The following is a 20,962-nucleotide window of genomic DNA, read 5'->3' as shown; positions in this document are numbered from 1 at the left end:
TGCGCCGGGTAGCCTCCTCTAATAGAAATGATGATGCCGCTACTCGGACTTGGGAGTGGGGAGATCTGATGTTTAACGGCGCTGTCGCCAACCTAGCAGTGAGTCTGTCATCTGGGTCTGTAAGTATGTTTTTGGGACGTCTCCAGCCCTTTGGAGCGTCCACCCTAACTGTATAATCGCATGATGAGGATATAAGCGGATTAAGATGCTCCGAACTTTTGTCGAAATATTTTGTTGAGGAATCCTTAATAAATTTCCTGATGGTCGGAATTTGAAGGTCCTTATGCAAGTTGTAATTTCGGACAAAGTAGGGAGCACCAGTGGCACGACGAAGAAAACGATTTTGAATGACCTGAAGTCGAGCAATGGAGGGCGAATGGGCAAACACTACGCTAGCATAGGTCATGACTGGTCTAATGCATGTCAGATACAAGCGTACTTTGCTGCGTAGTGAGAGCTTGGGGTTGCGAATGAGAGGAGCAAGTCGGCATAAATAGAATGCCGCCTTGTTCCTCACTTTGTTGATGTGGGCCTTAAAGTTCAATCTGCAGTCAAGAGTGACTCCAGATATTTTACTTTGTTAGCCCATGGAATAGGTTTGCCGAACATGCGAATGTTCGGCTGGATCGATCTGTAATAGGCGTTAGTCCGGGAAAAGTACACTGCTGTGATTTTCTCGGGGTTAACATCCATGAAAGTTTCTGTTGGACGAGTTGGCTAAATATAGTTAACTTAGGTCCGTTGCCGCTGTCATTGAACTAGTCTCCTTGGCGCTAATCTCGAGGGTTTTTCTTAAAAGAGACAAAGGAAATGTTGACACGCCAAGTTGTGAAAAAACTTGTTTAGGACGTTTCTAAATGTTTTCAACATTTGTATTGCAAAACGAGAATGACACTTAGAATGGAATATATTAAAATACAATATGTAGGTATACACCACGACATCTTCGACCGGCCGAGGTCTTTGACAATAAATGCATTTTTTTGTTGTTGAAAATACTGTCGATTAAATTATACCTACGAAATATTATGTCAATTAACAATAAAATTAGTCTTTTATAGTTCGATACCAAAAGACTACATTTACCCCAATTATAAAATGTTTATACTTAAATACAAAATAACAACATAATTTACTGTTACATAACCTAAACAGAGAGAGAGCCATTCGCTTTGCAATCTACGATTACTCTGTATTCAATAAAGCAGGAACCACTACTGGAAATACTCCGAAAGGCGCATTAGTGAGTGTCTAGGAGCGGGCGCTATCTGCTGTTGCGTCACAATGGGCCGGGAGTCGGGAACATTTGTTATGTTGCGAGCAGTTACGCGCAGTTACCGTAATATCCTGGACAGTCGGACTTGTTTCGATTGGGTAATTAAATTAATTATATTGTTAGTAAGTTGTTCTGCGAAATATGTTATCATTGGTTACACGATGTAAAAAGAGTAGGTTGTAATAGATGATTGTTTTATTATTTTCTATCTACAGACTGTTGTCAAATTAGTATAGTAAGCTGAAAGGGGGTGACTCAGCTGATCATTCTGGACAACATTTGTCTCAAACCACAAGCACCCCACTTCGTGACGTCACGGTCCCAATGCTAACCGGTCCACTTCCACTTTTACTCAAAACGGTCGAAAAGGCGTTGTCCTTGCATTCACTTCTGTTATCACACGGATAAAACTAAATTTATAATTTAAAATGTAACGGTGTAGTGTGTAGTAACTTCACCTAACAAGTATATTATCAGCGTATATTTGATTCATATAATGAGACTGATAGCGTATACGATGTTATCTTCAATAGGGCGGGTCCTATCTTATTTTGCAGTTGTACTTACATAACTTTATTTACCAGACGTGCTGTTATGGGGCACATTGGCCTCAATAATATCGACAGATTATTGACTGGCGTTTGAGTTATTTACAAGTCTCAAAGCTCAATTTGTAACCATAAATCATTGTTATATGTCGTTCAGCGATGCATCGATGGATGCTGTAACTATAGCAGTATACAGAATAAAATATAATACTGATGAATAAGCTTGAAATTGCTTTACAATTTATAGAAATTGCATCCTATGAAATTATACACATTCATCGTTTATCTGTTATAAGTGTATTTATAAATACAATCAGACATAGTTGGTTTATGTTTCCGGCTCATAATATAAAATTTATGTTCGACTGAACAGACAGGTCGTTAATGGCCCGCCGACCTCAGTCCGCTTGTGTCATGAAATCAGTCCAAATTCGATGCAATCGAATGCACTTTGAATACAACCTTGTACCAGAAACTGAACAACTATAATTTTTCGATGAATTTACTCCCACGGCCAGACTGTGACGTATTTTATTTATCTGAATCGTTGTGTTTATGAGTTAAGTACTTATAAATGCTGTTAAATTACTGGTAAGTAATATCTACAATATTTTCAAACAAACACAGTCATTAAAATTAATTGAAAAATCCTAGCAACTTATTCAACTTGTTGTTGTTTAATATACCACGTATGCTCACGACTGTAATCCCCAAAGGGGTCGTCAGAGTTGACTTGCAAGCCACCCGCTACAAATTAAGATAGATATTTTACATAACAATCATAGAATAACGAGACTAGCACTTGTACTTGTTATTCTATGATAACAATACACAATTTAAAATAAAACATAATGTATAAATGAAATCGATAAAAATAAGTGCGTAAGCCCGTTGAATTCTTTTATTTGCGAATAGTTGTAGCGCGGCGTAGCGCGGCGTAGCCACCGCGCGTAGCATGTTTGTGCTACGGAAGACTAATTAAATTAGGTCATTCTCATTGACATTTTTAAATGTTTATGTTATGCATATTAATATTTTCTTCTCTTATTTTATTCAATATTTTCCTTCAACGCAATGATTCTGCTAAAAAAATCGATTGCAGTTAAGGTATTTCAAAATATTTACAATACGCTGAGCATCTTCAAGCATTCCACAAGTTTGTTGTTCTGTGTAATAAATTACAACATAAAATTAAAAACCCACTTCTCACTAAGAAAGTGTGACTAAATTTGCATTATTCGAGATAAAACCGTGTCGTGGCCTTGACTGCCGCGGCCGGCGCGTTACTGGCGCGTTGTGATCATGGCTTCCATTTTACGCGTTTATATAGAATAAAATATAATAAAAAATAAATTAATTTGTTTGAATAATTGTAAGTTGTAACTTCAAATGTATTTTTTCTGCACTTCAGCATTATACTGATGTTTCAGGCAGGATTATTTCTTTTTTAAACTTTTGGCTACAAGTATTCCATGAATGCCACCGCGAGCCTTGCACAACTGGAGGCGCGAAGTGTGCCGCGTACGTTGTGCAGGACATCCCATGTGTTGCTCAATTGTTTAACTCTTTTACGTGACTAGCTCTTGTTACTAACGACTTGTTTTCTAAAACTTATTTTTATAGTATCAGAGATTCATTCACGTCAGATCATGTAATTGGACGTGTGAGCATGTGGGTGTGTGTGTGTGAAATAAGGTTCGATGTACTTGTGATAGATTTATTGTGAGCAATTTATATTGAATTGATTGAATACTTTTTTTTTGTTTATCTTCATTTTAATTATTATGTTGTTGTTTATGTTTCCTCAAATTCATATTATATTTCTTTTTTATTTTATTTCTTCTATATCTTATATACCATATCAGTATAATATCAAATTGAAAGTACCTAGTTCAATTATAAAATATAAAACCAACATTATTTTTAAGTCCCGATCGAGACCGCAAATGAGAACATTGAACCATTGCAAAAAGCGCAATGTCATAATAAAGCTAATGTTACGACACACTCCCAAAAATGTAGCACAACTAGCCATGTATGTGAATGTGAGTGTGAGTGAGTGCAAGCCGCGCGTGTGTGCGCGTGCGACTGACCCACTGTCCAACACATTTCTCTGCGGCCGCCTCCGACCAGCGAAAGTGACCAATGACGCGCTGTGACGTCACCCGATGCCCGACTGACCGCATCTTTGTGCAACCAACTGTAAGCCTTAAGTTTACAGGAACAAGGGTCGTTTTGATTAGAATGTATGGATGGATGTAATAGTGAGATTACGTCTTACAACGCAATCAATTGTAGTTCTGAGATCTGGATTACTGCGGTTCTTAGCTTAGTAGAATTCTTAGTAAGATGATGACAATGTATGTAGATACACATAACTTAGTATCTGCTACACTTTTTTGTTGTTTACATATAGATCGAACCACTGCTCGTTGAAATGATTGTACCCAGTTTTTACAACTGTATTGCCTATTAAGTTCATCATCAAAATGATCATCATCCATGCTGGACATAGGCCTCTCCCAAGCAGCGCCGCTACACTTTGTCCTCGACCTTCCTCATTCACCACTGCCAGCACCTGCCGGAGTTGACGGACAACGTTCTACCGCAACAGTCAGTTATCGGTGTTTCAGCAGATATGCTCGTCTCATTTTAAGTTTGTAAGTTTAAATGCTGATCATTCGTTAAATTCAAGTTTTACGCTTAACATTGCCACACATCAATGTAGAAACGTCTAGTTTCAGTGTCAAATGCCAATCAATTTCATTCGCACACAGCTTTTAATTTAATTGAAAGGCAATAATAGCTGGAACCCCGCGACCAGTCATAATGCATTAGCCAGGTCTTTCGGCAAGTGGAGCGTGGCCGTGCGGTCTAGATTATAGCTCAGACCCAGACTATAGTGTTCAATGTCACCCATTTACTATATTTCAGTACTGATTTTATAAAAAAATGTGTAAAAATATACTTAGGATATAGCTAGCTTTGGTTCCATTATGGTGTGTGTTGGCCCCGGATACATACACTGGATGGATAAAATAATATGATGTAGTTATAATTACCGAAACAATTTAAAGGACCATTATACGAATACTTGTTTAATCTAATTACTTAATCTAACACATCCGTATGAAAAACTACTCAAAGTTATAATATTGTTGTCTGCAAAAAATATATGGAACATTATAATGTGCGTTTAGTTTTAAATTTAAGGTTATTATTGTAAGGACAAGGTTACATGAAGCCAAGTGGCTTTCAACGCGGTAATTGTAAAAATAATTAAAACATTTTTAAATGTAGAGAGCGAGGCAGTGCAAGGCTGAAGTTCCTTTTTAACTTACAAGTCCCTAGTGCAAGTATCACTTGAACTTTTAACTCACTTGTAAATTTATGACTACCTGGTATTTAAATATATATTTTAAAATAAAATTTTGTTTATTTAATAACTTTTAAGGCTTTTTGAGATACTGAAGTGCACATCTCGGTATGGCTGCAGTTTATCTAAAAATAAGCCATCAATTATTCATTTTCCGACCTTAACTACAACCACTAGCCATAATATATAATACATATTATGTTTCAAACATGGTCTTTACACCTTTGAACCACCAAATTACGTATCTATCAAAACGTGCTACACTTTAGCCATTCTCCAAATAATAACCCAATAAAGCGTACTAAAGAACTTTAATTAAATAATTGTACTGAGGGCAATATAGTAAACATAAAGAGGTTTATAATTTGCATGGCGGGTGGAGGCTCGTGACGCAACGCGCGTTACATCACCGACGGTGACTTTCTGCCGCCGCCGCCGCCGCCGGCAACACGGGCCACTCTTGGTTTCAAATCACTAAGTTTTGGAGCGCTAATCTCGACCTTATCTCGTTGTAGGAAAAGTTTTGATTGGATGACAGCTCGCGTTTGTTTGTTTTTGTCAAGCTAGATAGTGCCCCCCCGGCGCATGCGCAAGCTGGCAAGTCACGGATGGATCAGGTTACAGGGATCTTTACCCTGTGGACGTCAGCAATATCAAATGCAATACATCTCACTTATATAATCTAGAAGAATAGAATCATCTGTGTTAATGTTTTAAAAGCCTGTACAAAGTTCAGTTTTTTTTTTTTTTTTTTTTTTTTTTTTTTTTTTTCGTGGGTAGTAGAGCGAAACACTTTTGTTTTTGTTGTTCTGATCAAAATATTTAATTAAAATTGTTTATTTACAAGTTTCATACAATAAATTACTATTTATAGTATACTTACTAGTACGTGTACAGAGATATATAATAAAATCTGCCTATATGCACTGATTTCACAAGTCTGATCACAACATCCACTGTCATCACTACACCAAGACACTCAATATGAAGAAGAGAGCAAGCAGCAAGCCCACACAGTCATCACCTGACCCAGTGGCTGCCATCAACATGCTGGAAGCCAAGTTGAGCCAGGGTCTGGCCTCCTTCGATGCTCGCCTAGCTGCCGCAAATACAGCAACTCCAACTTTGGATCAGCTGGCAGCGGACTTCAGGAGCTTTAAGGAGTGGATACTGCAGGCTCTGGACCTCCTGAAGTCACAGATATCGGCGCTCACCCAGGTGTCGGATGACCTGGACAACCAGGGGCGGCGGAAGTTTCTGCTGTTCCGTGGCATCAGTGAGTCCTCAGGTGAAGACATTTCCTCTACTGTAACATCAGTGTGTGTGGAGAAACTAGGTCTCAGTGAATTCCAGGCAACAGATATTAAAAGATGTTTCCGGCTGAACTCTGGGTCTTCTCCACAAACAGACCGACCACGTCCCATTCTGGTCAGGTTCTGCGATGCTACTACAAGGGCAGCAGTGTGGGGCAAGAAGAAGGCTCTGAAAGGCATGCCGGTCTCAATCTGTGAGTTCCTGACTGCCAGAAGGCGAGATATTTTCGTGGAAGCACGCCGCCGGTTTGGGGTGAAGAATTGCTGGACTCAGGACGGCAATGTCTTTGTCAAGCCCCCGGACGGTGGCAACAAGATCCGCATCAACTCCAGGCAGGACCTCGACGCGATACCGGCGCCCACGCAGGCCCCAGCAGACGGAACATCTCGCCCAGCTCTGGACCGGGCTGCAAAAAAGAGCAAATTGGTTACTGCAAACAGTAAAAAAGCCTGAAGTATCAAACGAATTGATCAAATCTTTTGCTTTTAAATATTATACTAACCATAGTGTTCTCCGATTAATAGTCATCTTGAGTTCAATGCAACAATTAAATTCCATATATCAGCAGTAGGTAACTAACGAAGATCACTCAATTGTTCATGCAAGTACACAGCAACTTTATTATGTATCTTTGCCATAGCACTATAGCTCTTAATTACTTAGCAAAGTCCAATCATGTCTTCTTTTTCGTTTGACTAATTGTATTTCTTGTGTAATATTTTCCAATAACCCTCATCTCAAACTCAACTTAGATTTGTAAATTATTTTTTTCATTAACGCCTGACCGTCCGGTCAGTGACAGCTGATCAGATAATGTTGCCATAGCATAAAACATATTTTATATTGTTTGGTCACAGACTCAAAAGTAACGTTTCGTTCTTACAAATTTAATGTGTATCAATATGTGTATTTAAATTTATAGCTGAATTCGTGTTCTGAGCTCTAGTGATGCCCTGTTGTTTACTTCGTTAATTTTTTTTTAGTGTTTAGCTAATTTTTAATTCTCTTTTCTATCTTTACAGTGCTGGCGGTGGATGTAGTTGAAATTGTTTGGTGTGTATATAACTAACTATTGATGTGTAGGTATTAATATATACAAATTATTTATTAAGTACATACTTCTCGTATTTATATATAATATTTTTAATATTATTTATTTATTATTATTTCTTATATAGCTGTATTTATTTTGGTTATTATTGCGTCATCACATATATTATATAAACATTACCTATTATGGATCTATCGATTAACTCAGATTTGTTCTACTCTTTGGACTCGATTGATACGCTTTCAGATGTATCTAGTAGTGATTGTATTCACCTAAGTGATCTTCTTCACAACACTTTCTCACCATTTCCCAAGAATCTGAATCTCTGCCACATTAATGCTCAAAGCATTCCTTCGCATTACTCTGAACTTCTCTCCACTTTCACCAGCAATTGTATTCATGCGTGCTTAGTGTCGGAATCCTTTCTTAAACCCTCACTTCCAACTACATCTTTCTCATTGCCTGGATATGTCCTCATAAGAAACGATAGACTGGAGAAGGGTTGTGGAGGGGTCGCCATTTATCTCCGTGCCGATATAAACTACCGAGTACTGGAAACTTCTCCCCCTAAGTACAGTAAAGGCATGGAGTTCATCCTGCTTGAACTTAACTTCAATACGGTTAAGTTTCTGCTGGGTGTTGTCTACGCTCCTCCCAACTCCGACTACTTTGACGCACTTGAACAATTGCTAGACACACATCTGCCAAACTATGAACATGCGATCCTGATGGGTGATTTTAACACCTGCCTTCTGCAAGATAATATTCGTACCCGCAAACTCCTTACTTTAGTTACTTCTCTAAATCTCCATATTCCCAAGTTAGATCCCACTCACCATGTAAATAACTCCCATACCCTCATAGATCACATATTAACTTCAAACAAGGAACGGATTGCTTCCCACGGTCAGTTCACTGCCTCTGGCTTCTCTCACCATGATCTAATTTTTGCCTCTTATAAACTGAAAATTCCTAAACCTAAACCTAAAATCATATTTCAACGTAGCTTTGCGAGTATGGATGGCGAAAAACTGGCTCTTGACGCTGCTAGCACGGACTGGTCACAAATAGAGCGCATTGACAATATCGATGGTATGGTCAAGTGCTTCAACAGCCTCGTCACCGACCTACTTGATCGTCATGCGCCTCTCCACCCAGTCCGTATGAAGCGGCCCCCAGCCCCATGGCTGACAGCTGCGATACGCAAGCAGATGGCATATCGGGACGCACTACGCCGTAGACATAAAAAGGATCCATCGGAGGCCAATTGGAACAACTTCAAACAAGCGCGTAACCGATGCAATCAAATGATTCGCAATGCAAAGCGTCGTCATATCCACGCGTCAGTCGAAAACTGCTCGTCCAAAAACCTGTGGCAATTTCTGCACTCTCTGGGTTTTGGAAAGTGTAGGAAAGACCTACCACTGTCAGTTGACAAGGACGGTCTCAATCGTCACTTTTCATCCCCTCCCCACATCCTTGATCCTCATACCAAAGCTCTCACCATCAGAAGTATTCAAGCTCTTCCTATTCCACCCTCTTCTCCCTTCTACTTCGCTCCGGTTACTGAATTTGATATCAAAAGGATTATCCTTTCCATTCCCAGCAAGGCGGTAGGCAGTGACGGTATAGGTCGTGACATGTTGCTCCCAATCCTCTCATCCATCTTATCTCCCATTACCTATATCATAAACTTCTCCCTATCCTCAGGCAAGTTTCCGCTCATCTGGAAACTGGCTTTCATGGTTCCTGTTCCCAAAATACCTGTTCCTGCCGAGTTTAAGCACTACCGTCCTATATCTATCCTACCATTTCTTTCCAAGGTGCTTGAACGTGTAGTGATGCGACAGTTCTCGAATTTCCTCTCGTACAATAATCTCCTTAACCCCTATCAGTCGGGATTTCGTCCATCCCACAGTACCTGCTCTGCTCTCATAAAAATAACTGATGACTTTCGTAAGGCTGTGGACGATCGCCAATTAACCCTCCTGACACTCCTTGACTTCAGCAATGCATTCAACTGCGTAGATCACGATATCCTCCTGTCCATACTCCGTTCCCTCAACATATCAGGTTCAGTAGCCGAGTGGTTTACCTCATATCTCTGTGGTCGCCGTCAGCGCATCCGGTCCGATGGCATTGAATCTGACTGGTGTGATGTCATAGCCGGCGTCCCGCAAGGTGGTGTCCTTTCCCCTATCCTTTTCTCTGTCTTCATTAACACCCTTGTGTCCGTCCTTAAGTACAGCTCCTATCACCTATATGCCGACGACCTTCAACTTTATGTTACATGTGGTCCCGATGAAGTCCCTGAAGCTATTAACAGGATGACTGCTGATCTTGAAGCTGTCAAAACCTGGACAGATCAATACGGTCTCCTTGTTAATCCCTCAAAAACACAAGTCATGTTTGTAGGCAGCAGATTTCACCTGGCAAGGCTTGCTGAACCATTACCGTCAGTTATATTTGATGGGATTAGCTTACCATACTGTGCTAGCGTTAAAAATCTTGGTCTCCACATAAAGAGCAATTTGTCATGGGAGCTACAAGTGTCTGAAATCAGCCGCAAGATCCATGCATCCATGCATGGGCTTAAGCGCCTACAGAATTTCCTGCCATACTCGACCAAAGTTACGTTAGTTAACTCCCTGTTGCTTCCTATTATTGATTATGCAGATGTGTGCTATCCTGACCTCACAGAAGAGCTACTTGATAGACTTGAGCGTCTCCTCAACTTATGCATTCGCTATATATTTGGCCTGCGTAAGTATGATCACGTCTCCGAATTTCGAAATAAACTCAAGTGGCTCAATATCCGTCACCGAAGGAATGCCCATATTTTATCTCTCATTCATAGTGTAGTTTATAATCCTTGTGCCCCATCCTACTTAACAGAACGCTTCACGTTCTTCGACTTCTCTGACCGTCCTCAACGGTCAAGTCGAAACCTTCTTTTTCGTACCCCAGAGCATAATGCGGCAGGGTATTCGGATTCATTCACTGTGACAGCGGTTCGCTTGTGGAATAGTTTACCACTACATATAAGGCAGACAAAGTCTATAGACATCTTCAAGGCCAAAGTTCGTCAGCACTACCTCCAAGTGCAGAACGATCAATAAAATTGATTTTAAATATATTTTATTTGATGATGATGATATTATACTATAGTTTATTATATTTTGTATATTATTAGTATGTATTGGGTATATTATAATATAATGTAGGAATATATTTATATATGTATGTATATCATTTGTATAGCTATTATGTATAAGTAAGTATATCTCTGTGTCTCGATTTAAGTAGATAAACTTCTCTCCTCTCAGCCTATCGCACTACCAACCACTTTCTCGACATCACCAAAGGTTAACTGGTAGAGAATGCTACTAGCATTAAGTTCGCCTTTGTACAATGTTTTTTATGTGCAATAAAGAATTTATAATAATAATAAAGTTCCGGATACCCTTAAAACCGTTACTCAATTTGGCATTGGACAACACTTGAGGAGTGTCCACCGAGTGTCCGCGCGGCCGCCGCAATGCCAGCGTCGTGACACGGCGCGGGCGCGGGTTTGAGGCTTCTGTCAACACAAACACACTGGACACTTGGATGGAGCACCGGTGGCGAATAACCGATAAACATTTTCATGTAGCGTCTGTTTACTTTATAGACTTTTGCGTCTGTTTGTTGTCTACTTATTGCTGTATACGGCTCACGGATTATGTATTGGGACTAATGTCAAATTAGTAGTTTAATTATTTATATCTAGACACATAATCAAATCAATTAAGGTCTTTTATAAATAAATAAAAAGCTTATACATGGGTAGCTAGGTCACTTCAGTGTGGTGTACTCGACTACTCCACAATACAAACAGATGGATTTGTCTTTCCTCGAATATCCGTGACGCGAATGCGACTACTTCATTTGTTAAAGTTAAACAAATGTGAACTGTGAACACACAGCGACATCGCACTCGATGTAACACAGTCAACAGCATCGAGAGACGAGCTACCTGCGGCCCGCTACATAGGTACATAGTCTACATACTAGCTCATGACGTTTTGTCTGCGAGTATGCAAATTCTTTGAAACATGTCTATAAAAATCTAAAACTGGATAAAGACGTTAACCTCAACTTAATTATTCTAAATCCAAAATAACGGTGCTATTTCATAGTATTGGAATTTTTGATCTAAAACTGGTTTTTTGTATACTTAAATATTATTATTTAGGTAGTATCTGTTATATTTTTTGCTGCTATATGAGTGCAATAAATCATGAAATCATTTGTGCGAAATTTTGGTTTTACTTATAAACTGCAACTATTCTTAACAAGGATGCAAAAATAACCATGGATTGCATTAGATACGATACGACAATTGTGACGTAGTATGGCTTTATCTTTCTTATATCTCTCTTAGCGGAATTATGGAACTCACACACATGTTATCAGGTTACTTTTCAGTAATCTAGATTCACACAGAGTACAGTCGGGGGCAGAGAGCTCCCACTGCTCCACGGAGCCTCCGCAACAATGGGCAAGTTCAATGTCGCTATCGAGACTACAATGCGAAGAATGTGGAGTAGCGGAGTAGTGCAAGATCAAGGACTTCACAGCAGATTACAATGCAAAATATGTTTATTTTTTTGTGTATTGCAGTTTTTTTACCAAGAGCATAGGCGTTTACCCCTTCCTAAGGTCAGCCTTATGCTGCAATGTATTATTTTAACCATAATACTAATTTTGTTAGTGTTGTTTAGGTAAATATAGTAGTATACATTCTGATTGCATCCCGCTGTTTAGCCTTTGATAAAGATCAAACCGTATCATAAAGTGTCGCAACATTATGCGAGGGAATTAGTGACAGCCTGATTAACAGAGATCTCATTAAAAAACTTGTTTCTTTTGAAGTGTAGAGACAATCGAAAATGAGGCTAATTAGTGAAAAGGTCACTTTCTTAGTGTTAGTGACAAATAGCTGGCGACCTCCGAGCGAGGCCGCGGGTTGGGCAACCGCGGACCTAGCCCCGCTCACACGGAGTGGAATATACTCAGAAATAAATCTGCCTTTAATCCTACCAAATAATATGTAATACATAAAAGGGGTAAATCTAAGGTTAACATATTATGTATGTATTATATATTTATTCTAACTTTGTCAGAGGAGAGTTCAGTAAAGCCATAATTTTGTACTTAATAAAAGGATATTTCCAAATTAATTCCACTTCAGTTCAGTAATTTTATTCGAAAACAGAATACTAGAATTCGCCCCCTGTCCCTGCTGCTTGCTATTGCTATGTGCGGCGCGTCCTCACGACACACACACACACATGTGTGTACACACGATGTACGTACATGGATTAGATAACATAGGGTTTTCGATACACATTCGGCAATAGAACTTTCGTTTTATTTCTATTAATGGAATGACGCGAATCATTGCGTGTATTTATTTATTTATTTATTATTTGTACATGTTATTTAAATAAAAAGCATATTTTAATGCGACCTCGAATTCTAAAGTGTCATAGGTAACGCCGGGCGAGCCACTTAGGTATTACTTAAGTGATGGCTTCAAAATCTTTTGGTCGCATCTTCGTCTGAAGTAAGTGAATCTATGTGCAGGTACCGGGGGTTGTCTTATAACGTCTCTACCAACGCCTCATAGATATATATATATTTATATTCCCAAGAGCTCTGAATAAATATAAATCCATAAGAGCCTCCATCCTCGAACGTTGACGTTTTGAACTTAGGTATGTACTTGTGTTTTTTATGAATGTTTGTTCTTTTACATGTTGAATCCTTTCAAATAGCACTTGTTAGCAAGTAGTTGCGAAAATTTGAGTAAATAATTATGTATTACGTCATATTATCTATTTGTTTAAATGCCGATAAACTCCCTTTTTGACTCGGGTGCTTAACGATTATATGGCTAACTAGCAACCACCAATATTTTGACACTATTGTACCTCTGCCTACCCAGTAAAAGACCACAGGCGTCAGTAATAACGTTAAGTATGAATATGTTTTAACTTTACGTTATTACTCTTTTCTGGGAGGATTTCCGATTGAATTGCAAATGAAATGTAGTAAAAAAACTATAAACGGTTTTATCCTTTAAAAGGTTCTACCGGCAGCGGCGACATTCCTCGAGCACACATCTCAGCGGCCGCGGGCCCGGGCAGGGTCAAGAGTGCGTCCTCGCCGTGAATCAATATACAAATACAGCCTTATTGTGAAAAATGCGTTTTTAATGTGTTTTGTCCTTTACACAGATTTTTTTACCATGGCGTCGGTTTTAGTTTTGTGTTATTTAGAAACAAAATAATGCAATCTCAGGATATCAGAAGTGCCTAAAACGTTATCTCTCAAGGATTCCAAATAGGAGAGAGTAAATAACAGGCTGCGGGCATCTTGCAGGATGCGCGGGAGGTGTGGCAACCTGCGCGCGCGCCGGCGCGGAAACAACTATTCGCATGCACTAATTAACCGACCTGTGCACACCTTAGCTGTGTGTTTATTGTTATACTAAATGAATACAAACTGAAGACTGGCCAAGTGGAATAATAATTGAGAATTTTGTGCCGGAGTGGAGAACGTTTGAGGGTTCGACAGACACATTTTTGATGTATTTTTTTGTTAGGTAATGAAAATTGTAAATATACGAAAACTATTCCACAGCATCTTAATAAACGCTAAATTTTATACGCATAATTTATAATTCCGAAATCAATAAATTGTTAAAATATGCATCAACAGGAAAATATAAATCATATCATAATTACTCTAAATAAGATGTTACATTACAAGGCGCACTCTGCTCCTTGCAACACAAGGAAATGTCCGACAATTTCTAGATAAGTGCAAGGCAAAGTCTAGCTTAAGTATATAATAATTAAAATTGATAGTACATTGCGCGCAGCTGTTTGCATCATTATGTTTAGAGCTATATTTTATAAAATTTCAAAATGAAGTCTTAAAGTTATCAGTATAGAGGTACAGTTGCTACAGCTGCATTGAACGACGTATTCGTTCAATCATATAACGTTATGTACTTGCGCAAAATAATCTCACAAATGGCTCCGGCCGTGCGACATCGGAGATTTACATTCGTTTGTATCGATTTTGAAACGATGCGATCATCGATCTGGTCGACACGAATAGCCAAATCGATTATCCATTTTGCAACATATTCGAATAGCTATATCGAGGTGATAATTTGTTAATATCGATTCTCAAATTAGACTCTACTATTCCAATACGCAAGCCAAAAGTACCATTCAAAAGTAAATTTCAGATAATGTTTTCAAAAAAGTTACTTTTGGCTCTCTATGTTTATACAAATAGATATCAATAACAATGAATTAATCATGCCGTGTGTCCGTTGTTGTCCCTCCATACCGGTTGCCCCGTGGAGCGGACGCCGTGACAGCCGCGACCGAATTAAAACAAACGGTTAGTAAATACGGTGAATGAAAGTGAAATGTGCACGTAACAGCCACTGCAGCGCCGCGGGGCGCGGGGTGAGGGGCGCGGGGCGCGGGGCGCGGGGCGCGGGGCGCGGGGTGTGGGGCCGGCGCAAGACCAAGAACAAACCAATTAAACTAAATTTGTGGGTGCTTGCTTGATTGTAAATTAATGTATCGATGTTTGTAGCAGAAGACATTCGCATCACCCTATAGATATCGTTGTTAGTTCTTAGTACGTCATACAACGTAGTGACGTGACTACGAACATGTTAGTTTTAGAGGCATAGACCTGCAAGTATTCGTGCACCTTACTAAACGTTAAGAAATAACATGAAAACTTAGCATTTATCATGAAATAGAAACACAGATAATGTCCAAACTGCAGATCTAATTGAAATTATTCACGTCTAGCCGGCGGAGGCCGCGACACTGACCCGCGGGCACCACACGCCACCGCCAGCAGAGCCTTTGAATAACAAATGTTTTTCTACTTAACGATTAGGGGAAAAACTAGCTATGCTTACTATGCATGTTTAATAAACACATCTAAGATATTAAAAGTTCCAAATCCAATATTTCAAATTTTCAACCAAAAGCAGAGTAAATATTTTTTTACTATAACCACGGTCTAGAAGAAAATAATTAAATATGCTCAGCTAGATAATATTTTAAAGAAAACATTAATACACGGAAGGAAAACCCGATATCCCCAATGTAGTTCATCTACTTTAAACCTACCTACCTAGTAAGTCTAGATTGCAGCTAGTTCTCCTACATTACCTCCTGAACCTGGATCGACCGGTTAGGTCTGTGATTAACACTACTTTTTAATATACGCGTTTGTATGAGTAATGTTTACGTCTGTGGGGTGCTCATTATTACATTCATTTGCATATGACCCTTAAATTTCATTTATCAATTTTCATGAGTGGTTAATAACTGCAACTACCTTTAATATTAGGATTCTATACATTAGACATTGCAACATAAGTAAACTAGACTCTGAAGAGAACATTCAAATCCGAAAAACCATTTGGTGCATTGAGCAACATTCTAGCCAGGGTCTAGACAATCGCACTTCCGAAACAAAAGGCGAATGCGCAAAAAGCTAAGGAACCTATGAACACATACAGGTAATGAGTGCTCGCGGTGACATGTGTTACGTCAGCCACGTGGCCGCGCTGGCTATTGTGCAAACTGTCCGATTAGCCAGCATTGCCTGCAACATACCAACTAACACCTTTGATTCGAGGAGAGATTAGCACGCATGTCATTAGCGCTTCATTAAAGATTACAAAAATAAACTTATTTTTTTCCGCAAACTTTTTTTGGGCTTTTTTTATTGTGACTATTTGAGTTTATATAAGTTTCAGTCTTTTCAATAACATTCGTTTTTAAAACAGTTACTTAAGTTACACTGATTCCTTACAAGAATGTTGATGAACAAACCACAAACAAATTGTGAAAATCGTTATTATGAGCTCCATTGACCACTATAATTGGCCCGGCCAATGTAGGGCTACATGATGTAGTTCTTTAAAGGGGTTAAAGGCAATCTTCACCGACAATTTTGTTTGATATTCACGAATATTGCCGATTTGAAAAACTAAATTAAAACATTTATATAAACATTTTAATAAAGAATACAGGATACTGAAATACGTAATGCACTTGCAAGTCAGTAAGGTCATTAGATTGTAGACTTATAAAAACAAAATATGTTTAACAAACTCTTTAAAAAGATCACGGATTTACTTCAATAGTTTATGAAGTGTAAAGTACACAGTCATTCAATTCAAATAACTTATGCGAGTATATAATTGGTAACACTATATATAATGTACAGTTATTTGTATATAGTTTGTGTACTTTATGTTCGTAGATTTAATTTCGAATGATTAAAGGTTATTTTCCAATAATCTGTTAATGTGGTGGTTAACCTTATTTATGTAGTTATGTACGAAAATAGAAAAAGAAACAATGGCGATTCAATACATTGTTTGAAACTCAATAATAGCGAAGGAAAAATAAGACCCCAGCTGAAGCAGTGTTTAGTTCAAACTAATAATGTACTTATGGGTACATAACTAAAATTTGGGAGGTTTGTAAACTACCTTTGCAGTGTTAATGATTAATGATGAACAGATAGGGATAGAGAGTAATAGAGGGTGCCACTGAGCGAATGATCTGCTGATGTGAGGACATTGATGAGAGCAATCGGTGGAAGAATTGAAAATTTTAATATTCCTACGTTTCTCTAACAGCATCAATAAGTAAGTTTTTAAAAGTAAGTGTGTTTTAAGTTTTGTAGATATATCTAAGACTGTAATATGCATTACTTATACCGGGATATAAAATACGTCACCAATAAGTGATCATGATAATTATGTAGAGGTCTTAAAATGGACATTATATCTGTGGACTCCAGAAGCAGTTAGATTGTGAAACTGGAGAAGGCATCCGCGCACGATCTACTCGATATTTCTATTAATTATGAAGTGCAGTGCAATTTTACAGCATTTTATGAAATGTTTCGCAAAGATACTACTTTTGAACTTTATAGCTCTCAAGCGCATGTTATTGGCATTCAGTTTTGAAAACTTACAGTCAAGATGAATGATAAAGCAATAAGTACTATTTTCTTTTGAACTTAAGATCAGTCAACAAAAATATTGCATGCCGCGGCTTTGACTGTATTATGACGAAAAGGTGTCGCGTGCTTATTTATCTTAATGTATGCAAATTGCAATCAACTTCTCGACAAGGTCGCGTAGAAAGAGGTACATAAGCTCACGAAAAATGTTAATTCATGTTTGGGCTCTATTTTGCAATAAACAGACTAGGTGTTGCTACATGCAGCTAACGCATGTTATATTATTTTTTTGATCTTTTATCAATTAAAACAGGAGACTTATTAAAGCTTTAAATTAAGTCAATCTCATTGTGCAAAACTCGAATCGGGTTTCAAATAGTAGCAACTAAATATTGTGTATAAATAAGAGGTTAAGTTAATATTACACGGTAATGAAACAATTCACGACCTTGATATCAATTTCTCTAAAGTTTTCCAGTCCCTTTCCGGTTTCGGGACCTTGAAGTTAGTGTTGCGTAACCGAGGCAGGCAGGCAGGCGATACAGATATAATCCAAAAATGGATCACGAGTACATTTCAGGATATCTCCGTCGTTTATCTGACAAGAATGACAATCATAAAAACATTTCTAAGGTTATAATTAGACGTAACTGTTTTAATTGGAGGGCAATTACTTGCACGTGGTTCTGTCTCACGGGAATTTAATTAAAATAAATAATTAAAATCGCCACGAAACAAACAGATCCGAATGTTGTTCGGCCGTTTTCTATCGATCGAAATTATAATAGTTTCGCCACCGGCACGTCGGCCGAGGCTGCGCGCCGCGTTGCGATACTGCGGACCGCTACAAGCACGCGGCACTGGGGCCAGCTGACGCGGTCGCGGTCGCGGACGGCAACATGCTTCCAAAACTAACACTTCAACACCCACTATTTGTATTATCACTAGTATCACTGATCGGCTATGAGAGGTGAAAAATGATAGTTTCAGACTTTCGATGTTTCATAACGCGCGCCGACGCGGAAACGCTTATGCAATGTCTGTGGTGGTGTGTGTGTATGTGTGTGTGGGTACGTTACCGAGCTGCGGACACTCACGAGTAGGCTGCGACACGTGCGTGCGGGAGGAGCGCTCGCGACCGAATGCCGGCGCCGGCGCGCGCCGCCACTACTGCCCGCGCCCCGCCCGCCCCCCGCACCCCGCGCCGCGCCGCTCACACCCCGCGCACTTCCGATAATCGAGGGGTCATGTAATTTTCTTCACCTTTTTTTTCATAATTATATTTTATTCCGCGCGATGTAGGTCAGTGCTGCTGGCCTGGGCGGGCGGCGGCGACGGCCGAGTAGTTAACTACTGATATTCTTTATACTACACATGATGTTAGAACTAGTTAGTAACAAGTACTAAAAACATGTAGTAGTTAAAATTATTTAAAAGTTTGTAACAGTTTATAAATACGCACAAAATAGCATCTCAATTGTTTTATTACTTCATATGAGCGATGGTGGCAGTAAAAGAGTTCAACGCGCGCGGGAATCTGCAAGTGATTTATTTTTTTCAGCAAAATACAGATATCCTGCAGTCTAAATCATCATTATCTATCAAACGTCCGATAGACATCCACATCCACTGCTGGAAACAGCCTCCTCGACTGAAAGAAAGCGCGGGCGCGCGCGTTGAATTCTTTTACTTGCGGGATCGGAACACATTATTAACGACATCGACATTTGATACTTAGAGCTTTTTACACATTCAAAAAAAAATATTTATTCATTTATACTAATAATGCTTTTATCTTAATATTCTTATTTTAGTTTATATAATTTCCGTAAATATAAAAAAATATATGAATGTCACAGAAGAGCCTAATATTTAATAGAAAAAAACAATTAAGGCCTGTCGGAAAATACTTTAGTATCAGATGATCCAACGGGGTTTTATACAAGCATGGTCCATAAATTAATGGTATTTGATCTAATTTCTATTGCTGCATCCAAGAATCACCAAAAATAAAATTACAGCTCTATGAACTCAGCATACGACTCTAGGTACATGGTTACAATTTGCCATGGGAATGAGATCGATGAAAAAACCCAAATTGTACCCGTATCTCCAAAAGATATGTGCAATTAAAACAATTAACCAAACCAGCTAGATTCCAAAAATAAGACTATCGAATGATTGCATAAACTGAAAGTGGATAATTTGACCAATTTCCGAGAGGTAACTATGTTATTATTAAATAGAATTTAGAAATATATAAATAACTTTGTTCCATATAAGCTCACGTGTTATGTCAATTAAAGTTTCGACTTACACATGTACGTGTTACGTTTGATACAATTAAACTGTGATATTTGGAGTAGGTTCTATCTATCACTGGCGCTGTAGGTACCTGTAATTGTGAGTTTGTGCGAGTTTCGCAAATCGGCCATAAAGATGAAGCATGGCTGCAATTATTTTTATTTTATTACCAGATTCCACTGTTTAATCACCATCAATTTTTACGTAATTTTCTACTAATTTCGGGGCTATAAATCATAAAATTTTACCTGTAGGTTCCTAAGTATATAGTCTATATATTATAACATTACACGTACGATTCAAGAAGTACGTTCATACATAATTATACCAGTAATGTCTACTTACCTGAATCGTACAGATTTATAAAAAACACATATTTTTATAAAGAAAAAACTAAGTCAAGGTGCTACCAACTTTAAAACATAGGTAGTAATTACTAAAAGCATAAACCTTGTCGGGTCTCGAACTGCGCCCCCTGACCCGCGTAATGCGCCACCGCGCCGCCACCGCGCCGCCCCCGCCCGCGAGTCATGTCCGACAGCTATTACATAAATAATATACGACAAGATGTAGTGTCACATATAAAAATAAAGCTAAATAATATCCGCATTTTGTTTACTGTCAAACTGAGACAAACGTTTTAAGTTTAACCCATTGAGTATAAATGCTCACCCGAATCCGCGTTCTTCTCTGATTTAACCTACATAAGTACAATAATTTTACCAATGAAAAAATCTACTTCTAACCAAATTAAAATAAGAGTGCACTTGAAAAGTAAGAGACGCTCCATCTAGTTCGTAGCATAGTCATATTATTATCATATCAAAAGTAATTATAATATTTATTAAGTTCTACAGAGAGCTGGATTAATTATTTATACCTATTTAAAAAACAGAATTTTCGGAGTTCCTAAAATTTATTAAATTTAAAAGCATAAATTTACTAAGGGTATAAATAGTAATGGTAGTGAGACCACTTTTTTAGGGTTCCGTAGCCAAAATGGCAAAAACGGAACCCTTATAGTT

General features: G+C 38.5%; 1 protein-coding gene across 1 annotated transcript in view; it reads right to left on the bottom strand.

Moving 5' to 3' along the window:
- LOC105393535 (uncharacterized PE-PGRS family protein PE_PGRS10) overlaps positions 1 to 18,814 on the bottom strand; it is a 31,541-nt gene extending 12,727 nt beyond the window's left edge. Inside the window, exon 1 of the mRNA XM_048622063.1 lies at positions 18,731 to 18,814. The gene's annotated coding sequence lies outside the window, so the exon portion shown is untranslated. The remainder of the gene's footprint in view (positions 1 to 18,730) is intronic.
- Between the last annotated feature and the right edge of the window lie 2,148 nt (positions 18,815 to 20,962).

Source organism: Plutella xylostella, chromosome 7 (assembly GCF_932276165.1).
Source record: "Plutella xylostella chromosome 7, ilPluXylo3.1, whole genome shotgun sequence".
Lineage (NCBI taxonomy): Eukaryota > Metazoa > Arthropoda > Insecta > Lepidoptera > Plutellidae > Plutella > Plutella xylostella.
The sequence above is the reverse complement of the archived record's forward strand: the minus strand, read 5'-3'. Positions and strand labels throughout refer to the sequence as shown.